The sequence below is a fragment of the Orycteropus afer genome, unplaced genomic scaffold (assembly GCF_000298275.1).
Source record: "Orycteropus afer afer isolate SDZICR_OR568_19922 unplaced genomic scaffold, OryAfe1.0 scaffold00216, whole genome shotgun sequence".
Lineage (NCBI taxonomy): Eukaryota > Metazoa > Chordata > Mammalia > Tubulidentata > Orycteropodidae > Orycteropus > Orycteropus afer.
In genome coordinates, this window is record NW_006921803.1 from 4,673,240 (window position 1) to 4,681,200 (window position 7,961).

Consider the following 7,961-nt stretch of genomic DNA (forward strand, 5'->3'; position numbering starts at 1 on the left):
AGATGACTGGGACCTTCTGAAAATTCAATTTTTATGTGCTTCAAAAGACTTCTCCAGAAGAGTAAAAAGAGAGCCTACAGATTGGGAAAAAGTATTTGACAATGACATATCTCACAAGGCACTCATCTCTAAAATTTATAGAAAATTCCAACACCTCAACACCAAAAAAGACAAACAATCCAATTAAAAAACTGGACAGAAGACATAAATAGACACTTCACCAAAGAGGATATTCAGGCAACCAACAAACACATGAAGAAATGTTCAAGATCGTTAGACATTAAAACCAAAAAAAAAAACCAAACTCACTGCTATCAAGTCTATTCCAACTCATAGAGACCCCCTTTGGGTTTCCAAGGCAGTAAATCTTCACAGAAGTGTATTGCCCAGTCTTCTTCCCCCAGAGTGGCTGGTGGGTTTGAACCACCAACCTTCTGGTTAGCAGTCAAATGCCTTAAGCACTGCACCACCAGAGCTCCTAGAGAGATGTGAATCAAAACAACAATGAGGTACTATCTTGTCCCAGCACTAATGGCAAAGTTGAACAAGACAGAAAATAACAAATGCTGACAAGGATGTGGAGAGATTGGGACTCTCGTACATTGCTGGTAGCACTGTCAAATGATACAAACACGATGGAAAGCAGTATGGCAATTCCTTAAAAAGATGGAATTAGAAACACTTTTTGACCCAGCAATTCCATTACTAGGTATATATCCTAAGGAAGTGAGAGCCAGGACAAGAACAGATATATGCACATCCATGTTGATCACAGCGCTATTTACAAAGTAAAAAGATGGAAACAACCTAGGTGCCCATCAACAGATGAATGGATAATCAAACCATCATACATGCAATGGAATACTATTCAATCCTAAAGTATAACATAGAATCTGTAGAACACCACATAATATGAATGAACTTGGAGGACATTATGCTGAGTGAAATAAGTTGATCACAGGAGGATAAATATTGTTTTAGTCCACTATTGTGAAAAGTCAAGGAAAGGTTTATATATGGAATGAAACTTTATTTATTGGTTACCAGGGAAGGGAGGGGAGGAAAGGGAACACTGCTAGATAAGTAGAGACAAGTATTGACTTGGATGAAAGGAAGGGTGATACACCAAATGTGAGTGATCAGTACAGTGGCATGTAGGGAGAAGAAGACATAGAGCGGTACATGGGAGATACAGACAACAAAGATGAACCCTTTTGCACATACAGTCCTGCATTGTCAGTGAGGGCAAACATTGACATACGGGTGGATAGATAAGTGGACAGGCTGAAAGATCAGATATGTCTAGGCAGGGAGAAGTGTGCCCATGAACATGTATAGGGTTGGCAGACGATGTTTCTACAAGTGTATTTTTATGTTCTATAAGTATGTCCAAGTATATAGTAGAACTGACAAGGGACAAGGTTGTGGTCATTTCTTGGCCACAGCCAGATACCTGGTAGGAGCAAGTAGTTGGACCTGTGGGCTCGGGACCATGGTCCCAGGAGACATCAAGCTCAATTGGCACAACATCTACACAAAAACATTGTTCCAGATCCTACTTTGATGAGTAGCGACTGGGATCTTAAAAGCTTGCAAGTGGCCATCTTGATGCAACAATGGGTCTCTCCCTATCCAGAGAAAAGATGAATGAAGAAAACCAAAGACACATGGAAATAATTAGTCCAATGGTCTTGTAGACCATGCAATCCTCAGCCTATATGACTATGAGATTAGAACTAGATGGTGCCTGGCTACCACTGTCAACCACTTGGAGAGGGAACTATTTAGGAGATCCTGGATAGAGTGGGAGAAAAATGTGGAACACAACTAAAAAAAAAGGGGGGGGACCAGGTTTGCTGGTCTGACGGAGCCTGGTGAAACCCCTGAGACTATGGCCCCTAGCTGCCTGTCAGCTCTGGAATTGAACTCACTCCTGTGGCTTCCAACCAAATAAAAGACCTGCATATGGGCTGAACATTTACATCAGATAGATGCACTCCTTGGAGAGATCAATCATGGGAGAACAGAAGGGCTGTGTATGCACAAGAAGACCGCTCAGGGGGCAGAAGTGCATGGAAGGGAAGGACACAAGGAAGAGGTAACTATGGGAAGGAAATGGGAGGAGAATTGTTATATTGTGGGAAATTTCAGTCAATGTCATGAGACAAAATGTATATGAACTGCTGTATGGAAAATGAATTTGCTCTGTAAACTGTCACCCAAATCACAATAAAAAAATTAAGAAAAAAAAAAGAGTTTCTATAAGTCTAGGTTATTACGAAGCAGAAATTATATAACCCATGTAAAATGTTTAAGACAAACATTTGCATGTACAGTGTTCACTAAGCTCTTCTTATTGCTATTACTGTAATGAACGTTTATGTTTCTATGAGCTCCTTGAAAACAGGGCCTTCATCTTCGTATTACACTTTTAGGTGCATAAGGAATACTCAATAACTGTTTCTTTGAATGGGTTCAAATAGTCCTTTTAAAAAAAAATGTATTCTGTGAAACACATTAAGGTCATGCAAGCCTTTATAAGAACTTTGTGAGCTTTTGCAGTTTACTAACTGGTTTGATAACCAAAGCCAACCTCACTGCCAACGAGTTAGACCCAACTCATAGTGATCCCTCCTTGAGTTTCCGAGGCATTATCAGTACAGTAGACTGCCCAACCTTCCTTCCGAGGAGTGGCTGGTGGGTTTGAACTGCCAGCCTTCTGGTTACCAATCAAGTCCCTTAGACGCTATGCTGCCAGAGCTCCCTGGTTTGATAAGGGGGTCCTAAAAAAGCCTAAACTATTTTATTAATTTTGAAAAAAGGATGCCATCTCAGTAAAATTGGCATAAAAACATTTTAGATCTCTGGAGTCCTTATTAATCCTTTTACTTACTCACATATTGCCCAGTAATTTACCCTAATCCTTGGAGTTAATCTATCATGCCTCATTTCCTAATTTAATTCATAATTTATTTTTTAGCATGTGTTATATTCTCTGTTTACTTAATACTTCATTATGGAATATAGTCTTCCCTTCTGATCATAGTCTTCATGAAACATTGCTAAGAAGATATGGGTAAGGGTGGTATTGAAGGGTGATGAACTCACTCTGTAAAGGAAGAAGACCATAGTCAGCTCCCATAAACATAATATAAAACTGCATAACAGATAGTTATTAGTTTCCTACTGATAACATATAATAAAAAGGATAAAAATATTATTAAGCACCTAACATGCAGCCAGATATATAGCAGTAAATGTTAACTGTATCCAAATCTAGAGACTTTGCCATCCTGAATGGTTCTTTGAAAAGCCTCTGTCCAATTCTATGGCAATAATACTGTTCTTTCACATTGCAGGTGCATGACTTATTTGTCTTTAAAGAGCTTATTTCAATTGCCGAAGTCCACTGAACCGAAGGTAGTCAACAGAATACAATTTGTCTAATATTAGCCTTCAGTGTATGTAATTAAGGTGTTGATACTGAACTGTTGGTGTTTATCACATTAGCTGGAAAGGAAACAGAGCTCTCCAGTAGGATGTTAGGTTAGATTAATCACTGATATAAAGAGCATCATAAGCAAACACCCTGTTAAAAAAAACAATCTATTGACTAAAACATTCATTTACTGAACAAATGTAGAGGTTCTATTATACTCCATGCTAGCCTAATTAAGTCTAAACTATGTAAACTAATTAAGATAGCTAGAAAAATGCCTAGTTCAGATTTGCCAAAAGATAAATTTGACAATATTTTAAAAGACCTCTTAAACTCCTCTACAACTGAAATAGATAATACTAATTTTCATAATTATCAGTAGCTTCATTTTCCCACTATATATGTAGAGCCTCACCATCAGGAAAATAATTAGGTTTGGTGATAGGGATCCAACAAATGAAATTTAAGACAGTTGATCAGTCATATTTCACGGCTGCCCCAAGTCTTCATATTTTAATGCCTCTATTGCTTTTTCCTGAGATAATTCTGGAAAGCATGTAGTCATCCTTTTATAACGAATTCAACTCTCACCTCCTTTGAAACTCTTTTCTAACTGATTGACTAAAGCGGACTTAGTAGCTCTCTTCTCGGTAGCCAAGAAGCATTTTGTTTCTATTTCAATTGCAGTACTTATCACATTTATTATAATGTGATAATCAATTGATTTGTCTCCCAAATAAACTGACTTACTTAGCTTTGTGTGCCTAGTACATAGTAGAATGCCAAACACGCCATGTACCTTTAATTAGTGTTTGTTGAATGAATAACTAAATGAATAAATTGATCATCTTGTTCTTATTTAATTCTATAGGACTTCTATTCCACAATTCTGAAAATACAGTGTCATTGTTAGGATGTTTGAATAGCTGTACTATTCTAATGATTCATGTTAGAATCTACTATCAAATCATAATTCCATAACCCAAGGATTCTCAATAACAAGCACCTGGAAGTTAATTAAAACACATTCAGTGAGAGTAAACAAGGCTAGAAAAAACCCAGCTGTGGGAAAATGGAATGAAAGCATGACATCCTCAGATAGTAAATCAGAATGTATTACACTGGGGTCAGCTTATTCTCCAGGAGGGGCCTTAAAGGGGGGCAATATTTTGGCTCAGGAGTCCCTAGGTGGTGCAAACACTAATGTACTTGACTACTAACAGAAAGGTGGGTGGTTGGAGTATACCCAAAGGTACCTCAGAAAAAAGCCAGGCAATCTGTTTCTGAAAGATTGGTCCTTGAAAAGCCTATGGAGAACAACAGTCCTACTCTGGCACACATGGGATCTCCATGAGTCAGAACTGACTTGATGGTGCCTGGTTTCATTCTTTAACTTTTGGTTTTCTGGGGGTTTTCTCTACAGATAAGGAGCTCTGGTGGTGCAGTGCCTAAGTCTTTTGGCTGCTAAGCAGAAAGTTAGTGGTTCAAACCCACTAGCCACTCCATGGAATGAAGATGGTGCAATCTACTTCTGTAAAGATTTACAGCCAGGGAAACCCAATGTGGGTTGCTGTGAGTCAAAACCAAGGTAATGGCACTGGGTTTGGTTTTTGGGGTTCTCTATGGATAGAACTGCAGATCATTATGTGCTTCTCAAGCCTTATGTCACCAGAATATAAAACCAAACACACTGCCATCAAATTGATTCTGACTCACAGTGACCCCCCACTGGGTTTTCAAGGTGGTAAATCTTTACAGAAGTAGACTGCCCCATCTTCCTTCTGCAGAGTGGCTGGTGGGTTTGCACCGCCAACCCCCTGGTTAGCAGTCAAATCCTTTAGGCACAACGCCACCAGAGCTAAGCAGTCCCCAAAATCTATTCCTGTGTCTTTAGGAATTTATAGGTAAGTCGAAAGAGGTGCATATGGTTCTCATTTAGCCTTACTTTAGTGCAAGAAAAGGCTCAAAGCCTTTTCAATAATTAAAAGCTGCATGTACAGCAAGTGAAGGTGATCGTTTTGGAAAATTTGTTGCAAGTAGGGATTGGTTCAATCTTTTCAATGTGAGGGCAAATTTGCATAACTTTAAAGGGTTGTTGTTGTTGTTGTTATGTGCCTTCGAATCAGCCCCAACTCATAGCGACCCCTCCTTGGGTTTCCAAGACAGTATCACTACGGAAGTAGATTGCCCAACCTTCCTTCCAAGGAGTGGCTGGTGGGTTTGAATCTCCAGCCTTCTGGTTGGAAGTCAAGTGCCTTAGGCACAACACTACCAGAGCTCCCACTTTAAAGGGTATGTAGGAGTAATTTGTAATATGGGGGCTGCCTGTATATGCTTGCTATGGCAAGTGATAAACTGTACAAGGACTAATTGAATCTATCTTTCTCTAGGATTTTTACCTCAGAGTTGGGCAATAAAGTCTCTCCCCTACTCTGCCTTGGAGCAATCATTAAATTCTGGAAGACTACAGATCATAAGTTAGGAATTATCCTAGTATTCTTGTTTGTTTAAATTTTTATTGCGGTGAAATATTTGTAACATAATATTTGCCCATCTAATCATTTTTCCTTGTACGATTCAGTGGCATTAATTTTATTCACCATGTCATACAACCATCACCACTATTCATTCCCAACTTTTTTCATTACCCTTGGCCTTACCTGATACTGTGCAAGTACTACAGAAGCAATAAGAATATGGTCCATATCTCATCATGCACGCAGTCCAGTACCCCATTCTTGTCTTTACACACTATTCCTCTGTTCTAGCACACGTCTATTTGTTCACTGTTAGCTTATAAATTCCTCCTGAGTATAAAGCATAGTTTATACACTATTTTTCATAGTGCTCTCATATATTTGGTTCTTTTGAAAGATTTAACTATGTAGATAAATTTTGAAAAACAAAATAAAACAACAAACACCATTGATTCCACTATTGAGAATGAATTGTCTGCATTTAGCTGCTTTCATTCTAAGGTTTGTTTTGCAGAAAACAGAAAATAATACAAAGTCAGAATCACTTCTGAAAATCTCCCCCAATCCCAGTCCTCTCCCAATTGATATTCTACCTCTAGCCCTACTCAAACAGTCGCTACTAGAAGTTTTATATATAACCTTCCAGTCTAGTTTGGTATCCTTTTAATATAATCCATAAAAATATATTCTACAATTCTATGTATTTAAGCTGTACATAAATACTATATATATATATATATATATATATATATATATATAAACCAAAAACCAAACTCACTGCCATGGACTCAGATCTGACTCATGGTGACCCCTCCTTGGGTTTCCGAGGTGGTATCACTATGGAAGTACATTGTCCACCCTTCCTTCTGAGGAGTGGCTGGTGGGTTTGAACCTCCAGCCTTCTGGTTAGCAGTCAAATGCCTTAGGCACTACACCACCAGAGCTCTCTTATATAGTTGATGTATTTTTATGTTATTTATTCCACTTTGTTTTACAAAAGGGCTTAGATGACAAAAATTACATATTGAATTTTAAAATCTTTTATGGAAGTTTAGAAGGTTCATAAACCATCCAATCTCCTTTAATGTGATCATTTGTTATGGGTCAACTCTACGGGCATTAGCTATATAAAAACCCAATTCAAAAAACAGATATGGAGGCTATGAAAGTGAGCTTATCTAGGTTTTTCTTCAACAGTATTGAAAAGTATTTTGGTCTCCTCTTTGGTATTGGGCTTAACTCTTAAATACACATCCAAAAACCTCATCAAACTCACCAAAAATGCTTTTTTTCTAAATTTTCCAATATTCCAATAAAGCAGTTGCTGTTGAGTCGATTACTAGTGAAGTGACCCATATGTTTCAGACTGCACTTCATAGTTTTCAATGGCTGGGATCTTTCGAAAGTAGATCTCAAAGCTTTTCTTCTGAGGGACCTCTAGATGACTCCAAACCACTAACTTTTCACTTAGTAGCTGAGTACTTAACCATTTGTTCCACTCAGGCTCATTTATATTCCAAGACAAACCTGTAATTGTAAACGAAAAATATTTGGAGAAGGCAATCTGCATCATAAAACAAATGTACATGAAACAAATGTAACACAAATAATTACTGGGATAATTCAATGTAGAAAATATACAAAAACTTATAAATTGCATCCCTATTAACTTTATGGGCACAATGGTGGTTCAAACACAGCTACCACCCCTCTGAAAGGTGAAGCTTCTGTTGCGCTGATGCTGGGCGGGTTTCTGCAGAGCTTCCAGAGACGAGGCCTGGTGATCTACTTCCAAAAATCAGTCAATGAAAACACAGCAGTCCAATCCTGTTGTGCATGGGATGTCTGGAGTTTGGCCTGACTCAATACCATGTAACACCACCAACAAAAATTAACTTTAAAATTTGCAGAGAGATTTCCCATCTATTACCTCACTCCCACACATAAAGTATTGACCAAAATAAGTGGAAGTCTGAAAAAGACAGTCACAACTCTTAACTGGTTGCATGGAGCTCAGCATCCACTACCCAGCCCACTGGGCTGCC